The sequence below is a fragment of the Pogoniulus pusillus genome, chromosome 21 (assembly GCF_015220805.1).
Source record: "Pogoniulus pusillus isolate bPogPus1 chromosome 21, bPogPus1.pri, whole genome shotgun sequence".
Classification (NCBI taxonomy): domain Eukaryota; kingdom Metazoa; phylum Chordata; class Aves; order Piciformes; family Lybiidae; genus Pogoniulus; species Pogoniulus pusillus.
The window spans coordinates 7,336,378-7,360,077 of NC_087284.1; the positions used below are offsets into that span (position 1 = coordinate 7,336,378).

The 23,700-nt window shown below is 40.7% G+C and overlaps 1 long non-coding RNA gene across 5 annotated transcripts in view; it reads right to left on the reverse strand.

Annotated features, from left to right (window-relative positions):
- Nucleotides 1-23,700, reverse strand: part of LOC135184768 (uncharacterized) — a 260,467-nt gene that overhangs the window by 91,772 nt on the left and 144,995 nt on the right. The window contains exon 3 of one of the 5 annotated variants that reach the window (XR_010306168.1): nucleotides 11,939-12,038. The exons of 3 other annotated variants lie outside the window; for them this stretch is intronic. This is a non-coding gene — a long non-coding RNA (uncharacterized LOC135184768). Of the gene's footprint in view, nucleotides 1-11,938; nucleotides 12,039-13,570; nucleotides 13,965-23,700 lie in introns of those variants that run through there. One more of the 5 variants, XR_010306166.1, reaches the window with a different exon arrangement.

The following is a 23,700-nucleotide window of genomic DNA, read 5'->3' on the forward strand; positions in this document are numbered from 1 at the left end:
GGAGATATTCAAAACCCACCTGGATGCATTCCTGTGTGATCTAGTATAGGTGACTCTCCTCTGGCAGGGGGATTGAACTGGACAATCTTTCAAGGTCCCTTCCAGCCCCTGACATTCTATGATTATTACAGATGCCAGACTTTTCTTTCTCTGAGGAGGATCATTCTACAAGGGTGCATGTTCTTACTTTCTCAGTGTAAGCCCTGATATGCAATATAATCCTATGGCAGAACGCACAGGCCCACAGGCCTTGGTTTCTAATGCAAAGGCAGCATTTGCCAACAACCACTGCACTCTGACTGAAGGAAAGGCTGCTATTTCTTCTCCTGACATTAGTAAAATGGAATCATAATCCTGGATTCGTGATAAGCACAATTATCCTAAGCTCCCTAGATCCTAGCAGAGCTTGCACTACTAGGTGCTGAAATACAGAAATTCCCTAGATCTAGCAGAGCTTGTACTCTGGGGTGTTGAAACAGCAATACCTGGAGCTCATTGTTGGAGTCTGACAGCTCATTGTTGGAGTCTGACTGAAAGAACTTAGAATAGGATTCAGTCATGCAAAGATTCACTAGAACAAGAGTTATCCTTTTCCAGCTGTTGGCTTAGCACAAGGCCTGATTTAAAAGCTTCTATCTTTTGGTATCATTCTCTGAAGAAAGCAAAAAGTATTTATCACACTCTGTATTGTAAACAGACAAAAAAACCCAAAATCAACAAGCTATGGAAATGTGACTGGCAGTAGAGTTTATGGATGTTACCAAAACCAAGACATCTACATTCTTTAATATGCTGTGAGTTCTTGATCAGAATGGAATACGTGAAAAAGTTCATGCAGCTACAGTGAGCAAGTTTCTTGCCAGAGAAACCAGAAGCTACTGTTCAGTGTTTCCTTACCAGCAGTATTATAGCACAAATTATAGCTCTTCTGTGTTGTCAGAAATCCTGTGGCAAGCTAGGGTAGAAACACCTGAGAAAGTGCACTGAGAATGTACTAAATATTATGGTCTACTACCAAAATATGAAACTGTAAGCATGCTTATTATACTATGCATAATCAGGGATTTTTTTTGCAATGTTTTATTTACTTGATGGCATGCAATGGTTTGGAGTAAATAGGCTTTTTAATCTATTTCTAATTGGCATGTTATACTTCTGAAAAAGGAATAAAAGGAATTAATAAGTGTTCAAAAAACTGAATTGAATATAAGATAAATTAGAATAGAGCCATTACAGTCCTTTGAGTACATATTTAGAAAGTAAATTATAAATATATTTGAAATGTTAATCATTTACTCAACAGGCTATAACAGCTTGCAGTGCATCATTACAATTTGTCATATAAATCCATATTTAAACATGGAATAAAAGGGGGGGGGGGGTGAAAAACAAACAAGAATGCTGTGTATGGGCAGCCATAGCTGTCACAGAACAGCACTGAGTCTCCCTTATAATTTCAGTCTACTCAAACAGAAAAAAACACTAAAGAAGTATGCAGCAGACCAATACAATTTCCTTTCACAAAAGTGCTTCTTGCATAACTTCTGAAGGCAAGTTAAAAATGCCAGATTAGATCATGATGAATAGAAGAGGCCAAATGTACTCAGTGACGCAACATTCTGTGTATCTTAGGTGCATCTGCCTTATTACAAGTCTCATTGAGCACAGCCATCTAGACTGCCAGTCATCACGAAGCTCTGTTGAGCCACAAAGTGTCACTTTTCCATGGTTTACAGGCAGCAAATAAACATATACAGGATAAGGTTCATCAATAATTTCAGCTGCTAAATCTCTCTACAACCCTACAGCACTTGATTTCCATCTTATCATAAAAGTCCTTGTGCCGCTGTTATTCTCATTCCCAAAACAGGCACTCTGGGAAGGCAGAGTTCTCTCAGTATGGTCTAAACAGTGGCCCTTGGAGCAGATTGGCTATGCCACAGGGCTAGAAACAGTGGACTATCTTTTCACTTAGGGTGACTCTGCACAGTGGAGGCAAAAGTGATACTCTGCTGGCTCTGTAACTCAGGATCTCAGTAGCCCAAGGCAGGGAGTAAATTAATGCTGTGATGCTCTCGTTCTGCTGAAATACAAATAGCAGCAGAAAGGAAACTATTAAGTGCACAAGAAGTGTTTTTTGCCTTGTGTGTTATCAGTGTCTGTACTTTTACTGAAAATCTCTTGATATGTGATGTTACAGGTTTGCTGGGAGAAGAGCGACGAAGCTGGTGAGAGGTCTGGAACACAACCCCTATGAAGAGAGACTGAGGGAGCTGGGGTTGTTTAGCCTGGAGAAGAGGAGGCTCAGGGGTGACCTCATTGATGTCTACAACTACCTGAAGGGAGGTTGTAGCCAGGTGGGGGTTGGTCTCTTCTCCCAGACAACCAGCAATAGAACATGGGGGCACAGTCTGAAGTTGTGCCAGGGGAGGTCTAGGCTGGATTTAGGAAGAAGTTCTTGCCAGAGAGAGTGATTGGCATTGGAATGGGCTGCCCAGGGAGGTGGTAGTCACCGTCCCTGGACGTGTTCAAAAAAAGACTGGATGAGGCACTTAGTGCCATGGTCTAGCTGATCTGATAGGGCTGGGTGATAGGTTGGACTGGATGACCTTGGAAGTCTTTTCCAACCTGGTTGATTCCATGATTCTATGACACCTTAGGTGTTGCACCCCTGTAGTTGTGAAGGTCAATCTTGACTTTTTTTGTTTTTTAAAATGTACCTTTATACACCTATATTGGCTTGGTTTAAGCTTCCCAGAGACTCAAGGCCTAACAGAACAATAACATAAATAGGATGCCTCCTCCCTTTGGAAAAGTATTAGGTATAGAGAGTGAAAAGGGGTCAAACACCCAGATAGTCTTTCTCCAATTTTGAAAGTTAAAAGGAAAACTCTAACCATAAATAAAAGGTATTTAAGGTAAGAGGAGTTACAAAAAAAGGTATAGGGAAGGGAACCAAGATACAAAATATATACAAAATCAGATTGATAGCTGTGGATGGAGACAGGTTCAGGAGATGTTTGTTTCACCACGTGGTAGGCTGGCCATGTGGCAAAGCAGGAGCAGCAGGGAAAGGATAGTGCTGTCTGGCAAAGCAGGGCAAGGCAGAGAGAGACAAACAGAAGTTCCTCTGGTTTTATAGGGGGTTCAGACAGGAAGTGAGAGTGAGATAACCACTGCACCTGGGCTCAGGTTCACACCACTCCCGGGGGGTTAACCTTTTACAACACCTGAACCAAAGTTTGTTTAGAAACTCGCTAGTAAGTTGCCTCACTACTTCTATTAGCAGGTTGTGCCACTAGGGCTTTGATAACAGCTTCTCCTCACTCATGAGGTGAACCTCATTGAGGTTCGAGAAAAGCAAGCGCAGGGTTCTGCACCTGGGCCAGAACAATCCTTGCTATCGAAAGGTCATAGATGAGGTCACAGATACAGGGGGTGAAGTCACAGAAAGCAGCCCTGAGGAAAAGGGCTTAGGGGTGCTCATGGATGAGAAGCTGGACATGAGCAGTGTGAGCCTGCAGCTCAGAGGACAAATGGCATCCTGGGCTGCATCAATACATGCGTTGCCAGGAGATCCAGAGAGGCCATTATGCCACTTTGCTCTGCTTTGGTGAGACCTCACCTTGAGTACTATGTTCGGGGCTGGAGCCCTCAATACAAGAAGGACATGGACCTCATGGAGCAGGTCTTGCTCAGCCTGGAGACCTAATGGCAGCCTTCCAGTACCTGAAGGGGCCTACAAGAAGGATGGAGAGAGACTGTTTACAAAGGCCTGCAGTGACAGGACAAGGGCAAATGGCTTCAAACTAGAGAAGACCAGTGTGCTAGTTTTGAGCCATGAGCTGTGCAGGGCAAAAGGACAGAAAGGCATTTTACCCAAAAGGAGTAAATTAAAGCCACTCGCACAGACTTGGAACTTCAAAGGAAATACTATTTACCAATATATACAAAAGGTACTCAGAGAAAAGGAATACATACACAAATTAGGCTCAGTTCTCCACCTGGGCCTTCCAGGCCAAAAGCTCCCAGAGCCTTCCAAAGCATCTTCCTCGCTCAGTGTCAGCAGGCCCAGGAGCAGGCTGAACTACGCCTCTACAAAGTCAGGCCTATCAAGCCTCAAAGACCCCCACACAGGCTCACAGGCAGACCAAATATTAGCTTGCCAGCAGAAGGCCTCTCTCCCCCACAAAAAAAGAAGTAACAGCACACAAGTTGGGAGTGAAGACAGAGCAAGAATTGGCTGTGCTCTTCCTTATACAGGGAGATAAAGGAAAATAGAAGGGAACAGAATAGAATAGAATGGAATGGAATAGACAATTACTATGTCCTGTGTCCTCTCTCAAGACTTTCTAGTCTCTGGAAGACTTTCTTTATGGTTGTACCACTTAATTCTTAATTTCCTTTAACCTACAACAAGTAGATATAGGTTGGATGTTAGGAACGAGTTGCCCAGGAAGGTGGTTGGGGTCCCATCCCTGAAGAAATTCAAAGCAAGGCTTGACAAGACTCTAGGCAGACTGATCTAGTTAAGGTTGCCCCTGCTTACTGCAGAGAGGCTTGAACTAGATGACCTTCAGAGGTCCCTTCCGACCCTGACCATTCTATGATTCTATGGTTCTAATGACAATCAGCTGTTCCCTTACTAACTGTTATCTAGCAAAATGAGACAGTAAATGCTCATTACCCCTTATCTCAGCATTTTGTGAAGATTTACCTCCTGTGCAGGCCAAGAATTTGGATCCAGCTCTAAAGCAGAGATATAGCAAAGGAGAGACATGTGAAATGACACCTGCTGCCAAGCATCACCACAGACATTCAAAATATCAGAATAGAAATCTTGGAAGTTTATTTATTTCCCAGCTATCCTTAGAACTAGCTAAGAGTTCAAAACAACCAAATTTATTACTGAAACAGACCAATAGGCAGCAAGACACACCTCAAATACCTCAAGAGTATCTCAAAACTTGGCCTGTGCTACTCACACAGAATCAAAGAATGACCTGAGTTGGAAGCCATTCTATAATTCTTCCAGTATGCAGGAAGTTTCCTTACATATACAGTAAGAGTCATTTATCATTCATGCTGAACTTAATTTTCGATCCAAATATGGTTATTGCATCCAAACTACTCCACAGCTAGTGTGAAGGTGAAGGACAGAGCTGATGTCTGCCAGCTGGAGCTCTGGCTGAAGAGATTTGACCACTTCATTGGGTCTTCAGCCCGAAGAAAAGAAGGCTTTGGGGAAACTTCAGAGCAGCCTTCCAGTACCTGAAAGAGGCCTATAAGAAAGCTGAAACAAATTTTTACAAGGGCTTTTGGTGACAGAATGAGAGGGAATGGATTGAAGCTTGAGGAGGGCAGATTTAGACTGAATATTAGGAAGAAATTCTTTACAGTAAGGATAGTGAGACGCTGGAACAGGTTGCCCAGGGAAGTCATGAATGCTCCTTCCCTGGAGGTGTTCAATCCCAGGTTGGATGAGGCCTTGAGCAGCTTGGTCTGGTAGAAAGTGTCCCTGCCAATGCCTTTTGGTTTGTGTTTGATTTTTTAGTTTTCTATGATGAAAGAAAAAAAAGGTAGCAACATTAGCAGAGGAAGGTTATTGTGATATTCCCATTGTGTACAATCTTGGATTGTCAGAAGTTGAACATTTCCTTTCTGCTTTTTTCTTCATTTTACAGTTCCCAGCTGATGGAAACTTTCCTCTCTATTCTTACTGTTGGTTCAAGATACAAGGTTTGTGTTTCCTTAGAAGGCTGCATGCTGTGCTTGTAATGGAAATACCTCAGTCTTTCTTCCCTTGACAGGACTATTTAAATGCATCCATCACTGACAAAACACAAATCAAATCAGATATTAATCAAAGGTTTAATTTTTTTCTCTTTCATAGTAATTTGAAAGAGTTACAACAATAGGATACATGCAGCAGGAGAAAAATCACTCCTGTTGAAGAAAATCCACATCAAAAGTACTGGAGATGTTTTTGCCAAAGGCGGTGCCTACGTCATTCTCTTCTGCACTCTTATTTCTTCTACCCTACTCCACTGCATGAATTTATTTGAGGCTCAAAAAGGCTGGCTCAAGGACCATGTAATTTCCTGGCTTTTAAAAAACTCCTGAGAAGGTACCAGCGGCTCAACACCCAAAACCAGACCAGAACACAGAAAAATCTATATTATAGAAAGAGATCCAGCTTCGTCGAGAACCAGGCCCCCTAAAGTCTATGTGGTTTACTAGACTAATGATAGATGCTAGTTGCTGTAGCAGGGGAAGTTAAAAGCTAATACTGCATCTCATCCCTAAAATATAAAGCAGGTTTCTTTCTGTTGCCTGTATTTGCACAGAGCCTCCGCCCTTGGACTGACTTGGGATCTACTGTGGAAGGCTCTTTCTCCATATGGAGCAAAAGAATGAAAAATGATAGAATGAATGCCTACACACATACACCTGGACACACATGCTTACACAGAGAGAGGATGATTGTCTGAGCCCTCTCATCATTCTTAGCTCCCTCCAATTTCAACTGGTTAACATCAAGAAATACACCTTAAAAGTCTATTGAATTCTACCCTTCTGTTTGTTACAAGTAGACAACATTACTATGAGAAGGATGCAATTTTCATTGTATCTAGACAGGGATGGAATTAACAGGTCAGTGACAGCAGCAAAAAGCAAAAACACACCCTACCATATAGACACTGATTCAGAGATGTTTTCCCTCCCCTGGATGCTTCAGGCCCACATAAAAGACCCAGTTGTGACATTCTTGTTTGTAGTGGTTCTGGGCATCACCTACACACAATGAATTCACCCAGATTAGACTCAGATGGATGGAAGTTAAGGAATAAAGTTTTATATATATAGCTTAGCACAATATACAAGCAGATATACAGTTATATACAAGTTAGAAATAACATAAAAACACAATAACCCTCCCAGCAGCCAGAGTGCCCAGGAGGGGCTTCCAACTACCCTTCTGGATGGGGCTCTGGCCAGCCTGATCTAGGGTAGGGTGTCCCTGGACATGGCCGGAGGGTTGGAACTAGATGATCCTTGTGGTCCCTTCCAACCTTGACTGATTCTATGATTAGCACACAACACTTACACACAGATGGGTATGCACTACATCTGGGACAAGGCTTTCTCTTTGGATGGGTGACAGAAGTCCTAAGCTCTGTTCAGAACTGTGATTTTAGATAACACTTTCAGGCAAGTTCTGATGTCCAGATTACATCAGCAAGTTGTAGAGAGATGTCTCTTATTGTTTGAAACAATATTTTAAAGTGAAGGCAACATGATTTAGTGGCTTTCATTTGTTCAAGACAGAGATTCAAATTTCAGCTATAAGAATATTTGATACACACAAACAATGCCGAAAAGGAAATGCAGGCAAGAAGTATCAATCTGGATTCGTAGGCAGGATATTAAAAAAATAACATGTCCATAAAAAAATGGACATGAACTTTTTTCCTTAGCGTCAGATACATCTTGTCAGGCTATCCATGTCAGAAAAGTACCCTCTGCTCTCCCCCTTTCTGTCCAAGGATCATTTGCCCTGCAGCTCCTAGTCAGATAATGACAGTTACCCTCCAGACATTGTTCTCATGGGAAAACATATTTTTAGTTGTGTTTTAGCAGACCCAGTACCTCATACTCAACTCATATTCTTCACTTAGAATTAACAGAGATACAACAATCTACAACTCTACAGGAAAAAGAAGTGGCTTTTCATGAAAGACTCCTTGTGCATTCAATTGTTCACCTGAGAATAATGCACCATGAGAAGCTACAGTAGTTCATTATCGATTCCAGCTTTGCAAGGACTCCTGGACAGAGATAGAGACTGCTTCAACAGGCAGACAGAAAGGCTACCTACAAGGAAAGCCATTTGAAAGCCATTATATCAAATCAAAGTTGTTCATGAAAGATAAGTCAGCATTGTATGGGATCAAAGGACCACACAGGACTCACACAAATCAGCAATGCTGCCTCTGGGCTTGCTCTGCATTCAACCAGCTCATGGTTTCCTGACCATGTGCCAGGAGCTTGGAGTGGTAGAGAATGCAGTGGTGAGATATCCAAAGTGTGATGGATGAGGCAGAGGCTAAAGGGAAGGTGACAGCATAAGCAGTTTTCAGTTGCTCTTAAGCATGAAAAGGTATTTAATACTACTACTTCTTTCAAGTGAGGCTTACCTCCAAAAACATTGCCAATTGTTGTTATAAAGATAGACTGCTGTTATAAAGGTAGTCTAATGAGCTAGACCATTCACAGGTATACACTTATATAGTGCCAGCAAGCCATTCTCTCTCACTAAGACTCTTCTGTGTAAGGCAGAAGTTGTTACCTTAGTACCAGCTGAACAAGTTTAACTGTGATAGAGCGACTGTGCTCTTCTTCCCAGGACAGCCTGAGCCTCATCAGGTTGATACATTAGTCTGTAAGGTCTCAAGGAAGAGAAGCTATTGTGCCAGTCACTCAGTCATGTCAAGAACAGCACACTCAGCTCCTCCTCCAGTAAAGTGCCATGATGAGGTCAGTGAACTTCACTGTGGGACACCAACATGGCTATTTCGTCATGATCATCATGCAAAAATCTCTATCAATACCTCCAGCAAGCCACTTCCCTGCATTACTCCTACTCCAATTTTTAAGCTACTCTCCAGCCTCAGCAATCCGTTTAAAGACAGCCATGCTTCACTGAAAATCACTGTAAACAAACCTTCATGGCGGTGTCGGATGACATCCTGTAAAGACGTCAAGGATATGAACCAATACTCAGGCATAATTGCAGTATTTTCTCAGAACAAAACAGCCTTCCTCTTTCCTCATCTCCTTCCCTCTCGTTCATGCTTCCCCACATCAAATGCACAAATTTATCATTGACAGTTCTTCAGGGAATTAATGCTTCCAGCAAAGCGCTGCAGTGACAGCCACGCTGTGCAGAGATGCTCAAAGACTTCCCAAAATGGCAGTGACGAGGACATTGTTAAAGGAGGGATGTGACCTGTGAGGGCAAACATGCCAGAGTAGAATTTTTTTTACTGCACTGAAGGGCCACTAAAAGCACAACTCTCACCTTTCTTTTCATTATCTTTAGATTTGAACAAATCCAAGAGAAAGACTGCATGATTAACACTGAAGTATGTCCATGACATTACACTGCTGACAAACTGTACAGTGTCCTAAGGGTGTCTGTCTTTAATTAAACAGGGACTCAAGAGCTCTTTGGGTAAGAGGTTCACACTAAATAAATATTTTTTTCTTTTAAATCAGCATAGATAATGAAGAAAGATGTCTATTCTAAAATAAAATTCCTCTGGAATGCGATATACACTTTGGCCACAACAACCCCAAGCAGCGCTACAGGCTGGGGACTGAGTGGCTGGAGAGCAGCCAGGAAGAAAGGGACCTGGGAGTACTGAAAGATAGTAGCTAAAGATGAGCCAGCAGTGTGCCCAGGTAGCCAAGAGAGACAATGGCATCCTGGCCTGGATCACGAACAGTGTGGCCAGTAGGACAAGGGAGATTATTCTTCCCCTATACTCAGCACTGGTCAGGCCACACCTTGAGTACTGTGTCCAGTTCTGGGCTCCTCAATTCAAGAGAGATGCTGAGGTACTGGAATGTGTCCAGAGAAGGGTGACAACATGGTGAAGGACCTGGAACATAAACCCTATGAGGAGAGGCAGAGGGAGCTGTGGTTGGTTCAGCCTGGAGAAGAGGAGGCTCAGGGGTGACCTCATTGATATCTACAACTACCTGAAGGGAGGTTATAGCCAGGTGGGGTTGGTCTCTTCTCCCAGACAACCAGCAACAGAACAAAGGGACACAGTTTCAAGTTGTGCAGGGGGGAAGTATAGGCTGGATGTTAGGAGGAAGTTCTTCCCAGAGACAGTGATTTGCCATTGGAATGGGCTGCCCAGGGAGGTGGTGGAGTCGCTTTCCCTGGAGGTGTTCAAGAAAAGACTGGATGAGGCACTTAGTGCCATGGTCTGGTTGATTGGATAGGAGTGGGTGCTAGGTTGGACTGGATGATTTTGGAGGTCTTTTCCAACCTGGCTGATTCTATGATAAATGTTTTTCCAATTGTAGAGCTGCCAAACTAACAGCAATTGTATTCAGGTTTATTTTGATTTTCTTGCCCTCTCAGAAAAATTGTGAGCCATTCAGAGAGCTCATTTACATGAAACACTACTGAACAGGCTCTGTCATTACATGCTGTGTTTGGGGGCAGAGCCTTCATATCTACAGAGAAAATAACTCTTTACACAGGATTTGCTTTGCTAAGTGTGCACACTCTGCAAACTCGGACAGGAATCTTCTGGCTCAGATTTATTTAGTTATTTATTTCATTCCTGTAAAAACTGAATCCAAAAAGATCTGTGAAAACCTTTTTTAGCTGAAAATGAGCTGAAAGTCAACTGAGTATACTGTTGCTAAAGCTGAAATATGAACGAGATCTATAGAAATACCCATTTGAGTACAATCAGTTGATTAGGCAATCTTATTGTTCAAGCACTGCTAAATGCCTTGCAGTTATGAGATTTGAAACATCAATACTGGTTTTAAAAGTCACTATATCTCTTTCTACTCTGGAAGTTTATTGCAGTCTATCTACACTGGAATTAGAGGACTCCTGCTGAGCAGTGTAAATGCATTGAGACTGAACATCATGGAAGAGATCAAGCAGTTCAGCCCAGTCAGTGAGCCTAGTCATGGTGAATGATGCCTGTGTTTGATAAGAAGCCTCCAAATTTTTTGCTGGTGTGTCCTAGTGAGGACAGTCATGGATTTTAAGGTTACTGGGAGACAGAACACTGTTTCTCCCAGAAAGCGGTGACTCAACTGAAATACCTCAAATTAGGAAGGTCTTTAGGAAAATGATCTGGTCCAGCCTCTGGGTTATCACACTGTAGTAAAGGGATTCTACACATTATATTAATTGATAGTTCAGTTAAAATTAATAAAATATTTCCCTAGTACTTTAGTCAGCTTGCCAGAGGGTGTCATTGAATCAACAGACTTGGCTGAATTTTTAATAATTTCATGATCTCTGAAGCATCAAGTATAAGGTATTACAGGAGGTAAGATAAGCTCTCAAAGGCCCTCTTAGCTAGTCATTATTAGAAGATAGATTAGGAGAAAGACTGGAATAGATTCTTCTCTCTGGTACATTGATGTAAATAAAGAATAAAACACTGAAGTGTAAAACCCATGCAAAATCTAAATCAGTCTCAGTGCTCCTTAAAATTGCATTGACAATTGTTAAATATATGGCAACACTTTCCTTTATGTTCCCTCCTCGTAGCCAGTTCTTATATTTACTGCATCATTTCTTTCAGCTTTGTTGTCATAGTCTCAGCAATTTACAACAGTTTGTAAAGCATGAATAAAAGCAGCAGGTAAAGGAGTTAAGCAGAGGAAGAAAAATTACAGATGAAGGGGAAGCAGAATTCTGCCATTGCTAAGTAGGTGGGGAGAGAAGTGTCTGAGATGCAATTAGTAAATACTGTGATTCCTTTTGTGCCTTTTGTGGGTTCAGGCAATTATCTATTATTAATGAGAACTGCAGAGAGAGTTCAAATACTGTTTGAATTTGGGGAGAATCTCAAAAATTTGGAAGTTAGATTCATTCCAACAAGAAGAAAAAAAAAAAAAAAAAAAGCTGCAAACATTGCAGAATTCTCTCCCAAAGAAAATTCCAATAGATTTTTCCTCATTTTACATTTTCATATAAAATCAAAAGGAATATTGAAAAGGGAAATTAAAAGGCTATACTTAAACCACTGCAGTTTTGTGAGAATTGTCTTTCCTTCCCTCATATTTTTTCTCTACTCTTTGGGAAAATAAACATAATTCCATACATTGATTTCAAAGAAATGTATTTTTGAAGACAAAATGGTCTGTCAACATTTTCTTTAAGCTAGTTTCCTGTTCTTGCAACACTTAAAATATGCACTGTCATGGAATCAGGCTGGTGCAGTACTCAAATACCTTCTTGTTTAGAACTATTCTGGAGGGTAGAAGGATGTCTGCCAGAGAAATAGAGCAAGTACAGTTACTTAGCCTGCTACATTTAACACCTTTTGAGGTAGACAATATGGTAGCTGGTATTTATTCTTACCGGAGTAACATGGTATGCTAATGAACTGAGGCTCTTCATTGCTCCCTGTGATAGGACAAGGAGCAATGGACATAAGCGGCAGCACAGGAGGTTCCACCTTGACGCAATTCTTCAAGTACAAAACTCTATATAACTGCAGCACATTGCAGTGTCAGTCTTAAGAGTTGCCTTGCCACATAAAGTGTCACCTTCACACGTAAGAAACATCAAGTTTTCTGCTAGATGGGAGATTAGCGCAATCCAATTTTGGTTACAATTCTATGAACAAGACAACACTGCACTATATGTCTGAGGGTTGTGTATTCGTTAAAATCTCATATTTAAAGCTAAGGATAGAGGGGGCCTACAGTCTGAGTTTTACAGGAACTCATTTACATTACAGTGGCATATTTTCTAAGCACGGGAAAAGACAAAAATAAATCAGTCTGGAAAAAAAGAAACAATAAACAAATAATCTTAACAGTAATCACCAGTAGCTCTCGTCAATTACAGACTTTCTCAAACCCTCACCCTCCTTCATTAAGTTCATATATTCAGTCAATGCACTAAACTCACTGTCTTGAAAGGCTACTCCAAGTTACAACACACTGCATTTGTGTCTCTCTTCCCCCAACATCCAACTCCCTCTCTCTGTACAATCCATCCAAGAGATAGATAAATCCTCAGGATAGGCGAGAGATTTAGCCTAATGAACTTAGCTTACTCTTCCAAGGTAGCAGGCATCTCCATCTGCCACATAAACCCCTTGGAGGTCTCAAAACCATTGCTTAGCTTCCACCTAATCTCATAAACCTCTGCATTACTGACAGTCCACATTGCCAAGTCTGCCTAACCACTGACACCACCCAGCAACTCTTAAACTGCTCGGGTTCTGGCTCAACCTAAAGCTTCACAAAGGGATTCTCACAGTGGTCAAGATAATGTCCCAGGAAACAGAGGTAGGACAGGCCAGCAACAGGGAGCAGAATCTTACTGAAACTACAAGTAGGCAGCTGGGAGTTCAGGAAAAATAGGTCACGATAGTTAGCCCTAAATGACAAGTCCTAAATGAAGAGTCAGACCCCCAATGTAAGGCAGACACTGGACATGGACCTTACACATCCCGCCAAAGAGATCAAAACAAGCTACTCTATTGGAGTCAAGTAGTTTCCCCAGTTGCTCACTCACTTTCCTTGGCTAATGCTAGAAGAGTGACCTGAGACTACCTTAAAACTGGTGACTGCTCTAATCACTGGGGTATGGAATCAGCCTCTCTCATGTTTCATAAATACTTTTACACAGCACTTCCTTTCCTCACAGAGATGACACAAGGAAACCATATTTTAGACTGTTAGGTGCTCAGATACGAGACAAAGGAAACCACCTAAAGTATAATCTACTACACAGACCTACAGCATCACAGACTAGAGAAAAAAACAGATTTAGATGGGACCAGAGGTTAATAAAATTGTATTTTCATTTGGATAGTGAGACAAGGAAAGTCGCATCTGAAGTAGAAAAGGAGCAAGAGAAGAAACAAAGGACCAAAATATTAAACTACAGCAGAATGGAAGTTTCAGTAATTTAAGAGATGAAAACTCGGGTGAACAAACATATCTTTTTATATTTCCAGGCTCTACACCATTAGTTGAACTCTTCATTGCCAAGTTGTTCAGTTGACAAGTAAGAGAATGCAAAGATTTTAAGAAAATGTCTAACTCACACACTCAGCTCAGCAGGCTGAAAGTTCAGAGGGTAGGAAACCATTTACCATGTGAATAAACTGCAAAATGCCTTGAAAATTACTTTTTTAATTACAGTTGACATTTCTGATCCTCCTGCTGATGGTATCTCTCTAAAAGAAAAAAAAAAATTACATAACCTGAGGAAGAGAAAACACTACAGGAAAGGCTGCAAAACAGTTCAAAAGCTACTACTGATAGAAGCAACGACTTCACGTTGTCACTCAACACAGTTTTGTCTAAACACCTCTGATGCATTAATGAACTTAATCTCATGGGAAGTCTTTGAATTAGCAGCATTCCTGATTCACTGAGTTCAAGAGCAATTTCTAATTCTTCAGCTCAGCAACTGAATTACCATTTTATTCCACAGCTTGAGATTCAAAACTCTGTCCTTTTGTGGTTCCTTCAGTGGCAGGGAGTAACTCCTCAGTGATGAATACCTTCAATGTAAGTGGAATCTGCATTTCCCTGCTTCCCTTTTGGAGCTCCAGTTGTAGGGGAAATGCTGGGAATGATGAGTGGGATGAAGGGAATATGAAGTAAGATCTCTGAAGTCCAGTCATCTGAAGCCCAGAGGACTGAAAGTCAGGCACTACAGTGTGAATATAGAGAGTTGCAAATATAGCCAGGTTAAGATACTACCTTAAAAAGAGATAAGGTCTGTTGATGATGCAAATCACCACCTTCTGCTCTTAGTTTTCAGCTATTGCATTGAACCAAGACATAGACTGCAAGAAGCCTGCCATGCCTGAATAGCCTACAGAAGAACCTGAGCTCCAAGACTCAAAACTTTTCTATTTTTCCCTTTTGGCAAAGGAAGAAAATGTTACTTTGGAAAATAACATTTTACCAGCTGCTATGACTTCCCTTCCTCCACAGAAGAAGAGCCCTGAGCATTATGGAGTCTATAGGACTTGGAATAAATTCTGTTTTCGTGTTTTCATTCCGAGGGTTTAACATCTGCTCAGTTTAATCTCAGGAAATGCAAGGATTATTTCCTGCACTGCTATGACAACAAAATTTGCCCTACTGGCTGTAAGCATGCTAGTATACTAAAACTTGCTAGTACTCCAAGTCACTGAAACATGACTAGATGTGCTGTTTATCTGCTAGATGTGCCCGATAAACATCTGACCTGTGGTAACACTTTCCTAAATGATGCCCAGTTAGAGTTCAGGAGTTAAATGAGGGAAGGACCATTTGTAAGATGCAGTCTACATGTAGCCACCTGATTTTGGAAGCTAGGGAAGTTCCCTTAAGTGGAAGCAAAGCTTTGTGCTCATTAGTCCAGAGCTTTCCCAGAATCATTAAATTCACTAGGAAAGATGTAAGGATGAAGGCCACATATATCATTGACCTTTCCTTGCACAGAGATGACTCTAAACCAAAATTGATCCTTCATGTATATGTTGCATTTACCTTGCTCTATGCTGTTCAACCCACGCTAAGTTTTCTTTGCTCTTAATTATAAAAGTGTCCTTCAAGTATTTCTAACACTAACCATTAGCAGAAGTCAACAACATGTTCACACCTACGGCACACGATTTTGATTCTCATCCAACTCAATGCTAAAGAAAACTCTTGACACAGTTACAAGTTAGTAGGAATGATTAAACAACATGAATATGAAGTGCATAGAGCCATATGAATTGGATCTGTTCCCAGATATCTGTACTAATGTGATTGTAACCTTATCACCATCTACTTCCTCCAAATAGGGATAATTAATTTATTTTGAAGGAGTTCTGACTGAGAACTCAGAATATGACATATCCAAGCTGCTAAGATTTCTTTCTACTTCAGTCCTATGCCTCCACCAGCAGCAGTTCATTGCATAAATAGCTTAGTGACAAGCAAATGTCAGATAAACTGTGACTGTCCATTGAATCCATACATGATCTTTAAAACTCATCAATTGCTATTAAACACAAAAATCAGATTTTAGATCTTTTCCTTAAACTAATTCTTTATAACAGTTCACCGTATTAACTATAGGCTTGTAAATGACCAATCATGAAAGCTTGAGTGGTTAACAAATCACTTTTATGCTAGACAGCTGAAAAGCTACGACAGAAGTTCAACTTTCAAATCAGTCTATTTTTAAATCACACACCTATAGCTCACAAAAATCTGACGATATGCCTTTGGATTCATAGGAAATGTGGCAATTTTCTGGCCAAGTTAAGGTGTCAATTCAGGCAAGCATCACTATTCAAACAGGATGTAAGCATATGCTTAACTTGAAGCATGCACTTGAGTCTCTTTGACTTAATGATGGGATCTAAGCACATATTTACATTTAAGCACATGTCTGAGTGCTTCCCTCCATAGAGACAGATTAAAGCTTGTGCTTCAGTGCTTTCACTGTCTAATTTTCCAAGACAAAGCTATAGAAAAGATAGCATGATAGAATGGAAGCTGTTGCCGGGCTAAGTGCATATAGACAATCAACCTCTGCAAAATTATATGCAAACATAAAGGTGCACAGGTCATTAGTCAGGCACTGAGGGGGAGAGGGACAATAAGCCTCTGAAATGTGGTCCCAGCTCACAGAATTTACAAGAGCTAGGTATTTTAGCTGACTGAAAAGGTGATGGGAGAGCTAATACTGGACTTACAGTCACCTTGACTGAATCTGATGTTAAAGCAAGAAAGGAAGTAACAGCAGGTTTTTCTTAGAATTTGACTCAAGCCCAGGGCAAGATGGGCACTGCATGCAAGCAGATCAGTGGCTGCTGTTGCTATGACCACCTTTGATAAAGGTGCAGGGTTGTGGCAGTGGGACAAGCAGGAGACAGTGACATCTGGAACAAGCTCAACATTGTAATTTTCTGTTTTGCTTGGCTTTATAATACCTCCAACAATATGGAGTAACATATTACTGTGGCAAGACTGATAACACATCTGAAGTTAAAGGTGAATTAAAGGCTCAAAGGTTCTCAGAGGATCAGCTAACATTGAGAATATTTATTCTCCTCCTTCTCTCCTCTTCCCCCCTTCAATACATAGGTAAACAAAAATACAGTACCTAAAATTTGAAGTTCTTCTTCTTTATTCATACTTTTTTAAATGTGCTTTATCAATTTTATGGGATTTCTTCTGCACTTTTTTGTTAACTGCAGTAACTAAGTTTGTGGCTGAGTGTACTTGGGAATCAAAGTGACATGGATGATGCAAACTTCTTATTGATGTATCTCCAGAAGCATTCGGACTCAGAAATTTCTCTTCTCTGATGTACAGACACGATAGATGGTTCACATACACATAACATCAACATATAGTCCTATAATCTACTTGTTCAGGCTACAGGGCAAATAAAAGAAACCATGCAAACCCCTTGCATTGGCACAACTGAATTTTATTAACTGAACTATGTATAAAAGTAACACCTAAATCAACCTTAGGTAGCTGAAGTGGACAAGAAAGCAAACCGCTAAGATAAATCAGGAAAGCATGTGCTCTGAATCATCACAGCCACTCAGCACAATTGTTAGTCAGATTTGTAAGACACAGTAGGCAAATTTTAAAGTGTCTGTCATTGCACAATCTGAAAGGAAGCAGCAGCAACACCACTTGCTCCTCTCAACTGGTCCTCACTAAGGGTAGAATTGAAATTACTGCTGTTTATGTATATTGGCTGAACAAAAGACAACTACACCAGGATGGAGCAGTTGTCCTTCATATGCCTTTTCTGAGTCCAGGAGCCAAGCACCAACTTAGAGTGAGTTGACTTCTTGTTAAAATTCTACCTTTCTTTAGTTACTGTTTGTAACAGCGTTTGTTATATTCAATATTTTCCTAGTGCTTATTCTGTAAGGGGCACTGAAGGAATTAATTTCTTTTCTAGTACAACTGTACTAGACAGATACACACATAAAACTGATGAGCACTCTTAAAGTAATTTCCATATCTTGCAGTTTCCTAAGAGTAGCCTTGTATGTATTCAAACTAGAAAGATGTCTCCCCAAAGAATACAGCACAATAATCCTAAGGCTCTATTCATTAAGGAAGGCTGGATGGGAAGAAGTTTTGCTATAAGAAAAATATTGCAGAGTATTAAAAGAAAAGAGCATGCATACTGAGTAACCTCACCTGAACAATTAAAATACATATTGAGATGTTTTTGTATAGTCTGCAGCACATCCTACTAGTACTAGAGAACATTTGCTTCTGAAAATAGATATTTTTGTTACTATGAATCATAGCTGAACTGCAGGCCAGTATTTTAGATGAAACAAAAAATCATGTCATAAATATAGAAAATACTGTGAAACTGAAGTATGCACTAGAGCTAAAATATACGAACCCCATTAAATGTATACATTTCATTCCCTTTTAAAATGTCATCTTTCATCTTCATCAACAAATCAGACTGAGATGCAGTATGGCCAGTCTTGACCCAGTGCATCACTCGTCACTTCACAGCTAGACAAAAATAACATAAGCAGATTATTTTAGAAGATAAACAAATCATTAAAATGAACTAGTGATGCCTTTTAATCTTAAAACTGCACTTCCATACTTAATTTGATGTTTTAAGTGTATCTGGAATTAATTTCAGTCAACAAGGTAGCATATGGAAGATGTCAGTGCAGTAATTCTGTGACTACATTCACCAAAGGAGGCCGCACTGAAGAGGGCTTCTCAATAACAAGTCGCAGCATAAACTCAAAAGTACAGACATGCAGTGATCTAAACTGAGTTATCCAAGAAATCTGAATCCTGAGTTTGACAGAGACTCATTTATTGTTGTGCCCATTGTGTCAGCACACTTACATTCTATATTGTTAATGCTGAGCTTGGGAGAAGAAAAATATGATATATAAATCAGAAGTTAAAGAAGCCTCTTCGATAACCCAAGATCACACCTTTAATGACACCTGTTTCCAAGGCTCAATGCCCTATTCTCTGCGAACATGCATTTCCCACTACCACGTACTGACAGCCCAGAATCATCCTTGAAAGGCATCCCAGTTACAGCACCATGTGGCTTTATTCAGATTTATCTTCTCAGTGCAAAAGCAGCATGCACACATTTTTTAGTTTTCTTGGTGTGATCATTCAAGGTGTGCTGGTTTGAGGCTAACTGGAATATTTTAATGACAGAAATTAGATCACTGGCTGTGAAAAGAAAAATAATGATGATGTTTATATCATTTATTGGATTGCTGAGAGGGATACAAAGTCAAAACACAAACAATGTGCTCTTTTTTTTGTTCTGGGACCTTGCCCTGTTCATTTCTCTGTCTGGTCTGTGTCCTTGGATCTACCTTTTGACACACCTCCCCCCCATCATCTCTGGTATCTCACCTCTAATCTCATCAATTAACACGTGAGCTCTGATGGATTGTTTTGTCTGTCTGAGATAAGGAAATGGGAAGAAAGACAAGGGAGTGGTTTTGAGCCCTTCTGGGTAGTTTCTTCGTCCAGGAGGGATTCTGAATTTCTGTATTATTTCTAACTTGTATATAATTGTAAGTATTTGTAAATATTGTGTATATATGCTTGTAAAATGTGTCATGCTCTAAATAGAGTTTCATCTTACTTCCAGGCCATCTGAGTTAGTCTGGTAAATTCCAAGTGTGTGTATGGGAAAAGCTCCCAATCCATCACACAAGGGTTGGGGATAATTATATATGAACAGTGCCATGAACTAAAACAGAATTATATCAGTTCCACCAAGCTATAGCCTTACCTCTTAATGTACAGTTACTTCCCATACATGTCACTTGAGTGTCTCGTCACTTTCTGGGCTACCATGTTGTTTGCAATACTGATGGATACTGTCTCGACTCACATCATGAAAGTGGGAAGGAACAGTGAAAGAGAATGGCTCCCTTCACAGAATTATTTCAGACAGAAACTTAAGCTACAGTTCCTGGGGAAAGTCACCGTCCCTAGAGCTGTTCGAGGCAAGATTGGATGTGGCACTTGGTGCCATGGTCTAGCCTTGAGCTCTGTGGTAAAGGGTTGGACTTGATGATCTATGAGGTCTCTTCCAACCTTGATGATACTGTGAGATACTGTGAGATTAAGATGACTAGCCATCTATGTTATCTCAAACACAGGGAACAGAAATCTCTCCCTCCCCTTTTTGTGCATCATCAGGTTTTTATTATGATCCTATTCTATAGGCAGCTGGTGACAAGTACTAGTGAGACGTATAGATTTATATGCTGTCCTTGGATGCCTGCCTCTCAAAGTAAGATGTACAGCCTTCATGGTTTAATCTTTCCATTTATACTTTTGCCTTGACACACAGTCACCTCAGTTTACCATACCAGGTCTACATTACACTTAAATGAGTTATGGCCATGTTAGCTCTGAAGTGGAAAAGTAGTAGCCTGTCCTCCTAGTGTGGCACTAGGCTGCACAAAACACAGGAGGTGTACCGCTCAGGAGGACAGGCTACTACTGCACGAAAACAATATAGTATCAAAATGACATGTGGACATGTTTGTTCCTATCAGTATTAGCTTTGAAACTGAAATCACACTCCAGTGCACAGGTAATATGAGATTCTATTCTCCTAATACCTAACTGACAGTCTGCTGCATTGGGGCAGACAGGTGTACTACTCAGGCATCAGCCACGTGTAAACTCCCAGGCTTATTTTTCAAGGTTAAAAAATTAGCCTTGGAAACTTCACAAACCGCTAACTAGAGCAAAACATTCTGTACAGGTGGATTTCAAATTTTGCTACTAGACAATGATCTTAGAGCTTGTTTTAATATCTCACTGCAAATCAAGTTATAAAATTTTCATTCCTCACAGCCCTAGTACCTGAGCTTTGCATCAGCTTCTGGCACTGAAAATGAGTTTGGATGACAAAGCAATGTCTGCAGTAAAACATGTTTTCCTTCCAGCATGTCATTTTTTGGGTGTGAATAAAACCTTTGCTATCAGATGCTGGAGTGCTCAGTGTTTAAGGTAGTATTGCTGTGAGCAAGAGTGAATGGAAGCATATGGAGATCAATTGAGTTATTCATAAGGTGCCACCACAACAAAACAAGCAGGCCACCTGCTGTTTTGCTGCCTCAAGAGGCTTTTCTCTACAACTCATTTTAAAATAATTTGGTGGCAAGGCTGTCACTGAAAGCAGATTATAAACTGGAAATTCAGCAAAATCCTCACCAGGGTTGTGCAGGGAGGGGTGTTAGTGTACACAGATTCTTTTGTGTCTTTTTGTCTGTACAATTCAGCAACACTGCATGGCTACTTTAGAGAAATGCTGCATGCAAAACAAAACAGCAAGTCATGAATTGCTGCAGCAAAGTAACCTCAGTCACATTGTCCATCCTTCACATATTACAATATGCATTAAACAATAAAGTGAATACAGCTAAGAAGGAATGGAATATATCTAACGAGAAAAGCAGTCATAGAATTGCTGTATTATACTGGACAGATTTCCTTTAATTCTCCACCTGATCTCCACACTTCACATATTACCATCGTCTGCCTTTTTGTGGGCTAGATTTATCCTGAGCTTACTTTTGACCTTGGAATTGCTCATTTGATGTAAGACCTTCCCCACTTCCTGAGTCTTTTCATGGCCAGGCTGAGGACTTGGAGCAGAAAAGGGAATCTTATAAGGGTTTCCTCAAGTCCTTTTCCATGTCACAATGGTTTCCTCTAAGCTCTTGAATCCCATGTCTGAACATCTTCCAAGCTTCCAGGTTCATCATCTCAAAAGGACACAGGCAGACAGAAAATTCTGCTCTGGCATATGCATCAGCCTCAGAAATTGTAGCAGAGGCTTACAGAGAAATTTAAGCCATGTTTATCTACAGCCACAGTCCAACAAAATTCCTAGGTATGCCACCAGTTTCAGCTCTTGCTGGAGTGCCTTGCTCAGTCAAGCTGCTGGCCCTTTATCATGAAACTAAGGCTTGAACATAATACACATCTCAGCAGCTCTAGGGAGGCCTGCCCTACTTTTAAGGACTCAAATGAAGTCAAGGTCTTTTCTGCTCCCTCAGTTACTCTCTATCCCCATCCATCCTGCCTACCTACACACGTGCTCTCCACACATCCTGTCCTGTACACTTTCAACCTCTTAGATGCATTCCTGTCTTTCACTTCCCACATTTTCCTTCGAGAACTCGCTCCTCATTCTTATTCATTCTCCCCACCTTCTTTGCTACTCAAATACTTGTAAAACAAAACGAAACAAACAACAAAAAAGGTGGATTAAGGGCATGGGAGAGTGAGTGTCACTGCTTTCAAGCCTTTGGTTTGCTGCCACGCCAATACTGCAATCCTGCCCCACTCAGCAAGGGCAGTCCAGAGAGAATTAGGCTTTTTAGGAGGGGAATTAGCTGTAGGAAACACGGAAACAGAAACTGCAGTCTTCAAACGAGTTTAAACAGAATAGTGATGTGACTGAACTCCTAACTAGTATACTGTAATAGCATTTTTCCTCTTAATTGCTATCAACCTATAGAAAACATTGCTTTCTTCACAGCTGTGAGAAAGACTGCCCCAACCAGCCAAAGCCAACCCCTGAACTCTCCTTTATTTGTTCTGGAGTGTGTTATATTGTTCAGTGTGGTTAACATTGTCCAAGGAAATGTTTTATTTTCCACTGTGAGTTGTATTTTTCAGATCTTTAGCTGGACTATTACAGCCTCATGCTGAGCTGTCAAAACAACTCAATCTATGCCGACTAGCTACAGAGCAGCATATAGCTTCCATCCAGTGCCTCCAGAGTAACAGTTCAAATAGGGAAGCATCAGGGACTGTGATCTGAATATCTGAGGCTCACCAGGATTAGAAGCCTTATAAAAAAAAATGCTTCTATGGGTAATAAATTATTCACAGCTTCAAACTATCTTAGATAATTAAAATTACCTGCTTTCAGCAGATATGCCATCTACTACAATGCACCCCCCACAATCTGATTGACACAATCTCTTTCAGCTAGCTGTATCCACTCCGCATTTACACATCTGACAGGTGCATTACACATAGCCTGTGCTCTATTACTGACTTGTGCACGTCCGTGTGTGCATGCACATAAAATCTCACACAAGGGAAGTCTCCTATTTTGCTAGGAGGTTGACAACAAGTATGCTAAAATACATCAGGTGGAGTTTAACCTAACATGCCACAAAACAGCGTATCATGTAGATAAATATCCACAGCAGTCAGGGTGCAAGGGAATAAATAGCAGATGCTACCAAGGGGAGAAAGAGACAATTGAAATTCTCTGTTCCATGAAGAAGTTGACACTTGAGTATGCTACAACACCTATTGACAGCAATGTGAAGCCAGATTTTCCTCATTGAAGCGATGTCAGTTTACAATGAGGTTTGGCTTGACGTTCCTGAAGTTTGCTGAAATACAGGCGCTATGGTTTTACTTTTCCCTGTTCTCTTTGCAAACAGCACACAGAAGACGTATTCTTTGCCAATTATTGCACAGTAAGGGTGACGATATTGTACCACCCTCATCTTCAGCAATTTACTCGCCCATGAAAATAGAAAGAGGGAATATAGTTCTCTAGATCATGGTCCTGAACTTTTGACTTCAGGAAAATATTAAAAATTAGGAAGTCTTCAGTTCTAAGAGAAGCATAGTAATTTCCATTTGGAAGACTGAAAATATTCCTGTAGTTAAGAGACAGTCAAATATTTTAATGTAATTCTGCACTATACAACCTTCAAAACTCATAGCACTTCCATTCTTAAGCATCTATAAAAAGAGAGGCTCTACAATAAAATTCTATCACCGTGTGCTATGTGGAGCCAAGTGAAAGTATTGGTTGAAATGCGTAGGTTATGAGGTGTTTGCAGACAGAAAGAAAGTGCAATTAATTTAAATTACATGCTCACATCAACTGAA